This window comes from Arachis duranensis, chromosome 4 (genome assembly GCF_000817695.3).
Source record: "Arachis duranensis cultivar V14167 chromosome 4, aradu.V14167.gnm2.J7QH, whole genome shotgun sequence".
NCBI classification, from domain to species: domain Eukaryota; kingdom Viridiplantae; phylum Streptophyta; class Magnoliopsida; order Fabales; family Fabaceae; genus Arachis; species Arachis duranensis.
In genome coordinates this window covers 79,655,548-79,656,459 of record NC_029775.3, presented here as the reverse complement: position 1 = coordinate 79,656,459, position 912 = coordinate 79,655,548, and positions in this window count along the sequence as shown.

The following is a 912-nucleotide window of genomic DNA, read 5'->3' as shown; positions in this document are numbered from 1 at the left end:
GCTAGAGTCCCCAATTAGAGGTGTCCAGGGTTCTTAAGCACACTCTTGTTGCCTTGGATCACAACTTTTTTTTTCTTTTTCTTTTTTTTCGAAAATATTTTTTTTTTGTATCCACTGCTTTTTCTTGCTCCAAGAATCAATCTAATGATTTTTTTAGATCCTCAATAACAGTTCTCTTTATCCTCATTCTTTCAAGATCCAACAATTTTAACATTCTCAAAACAACAAATTCAAAAGACATATGCACTGTTCAAGCATTCATTCAGAAAACAAAAAGTATTGTCACCACATCAAACTAATTCAACTAGTTTCAAGGATAAATTTCTAAATCCTGTACTTCTTGTTCTTTTGTGATTAAAGCATTTTTCATTTAAGAGAGGTGATGGATTCATAGGACATTCATATCTTTAAGGCATAAAATTTCAATTTTATTAATTATGAATTAAGAACAGGACTCAAAGATAAATATAAAATGAGACTAAAAAATAAAAATAGAAAACAAAACAAGAGAAAAAAAAACGCAAAAACATAGGCTCCTAATGATAGAGGATTTCACAGAGTTAGGACTCAACAACCTTGATTTTGAGAAGTGGATGCTCCCTCAGCTTGATCCTGTCTCTTTTGGCGTTTCAACTCTTGGAGTTCACGCCCCTGCTTCTCTTGTTCCTTCAGCAATTTGCAGAGCATGCAGTTCTGATTCTGCTGTTCTTCCTTCAGTTGCTCTATAGTCTCTTGCAACTTGGTGATAGATGCTTCTAGGCTGGTCCAGTAGTCAATTCTTGGGAATTCAGGGAGGAATTCCTGCGCCCTCCTCTTGATAGAGTTGTCTTTCATTTGTCCTTCCATTGACTTCTTGGTGATTGGGTGTTCAATGGGTATGAACTCATCTACTCCCATCTTCACCCCAGCCTC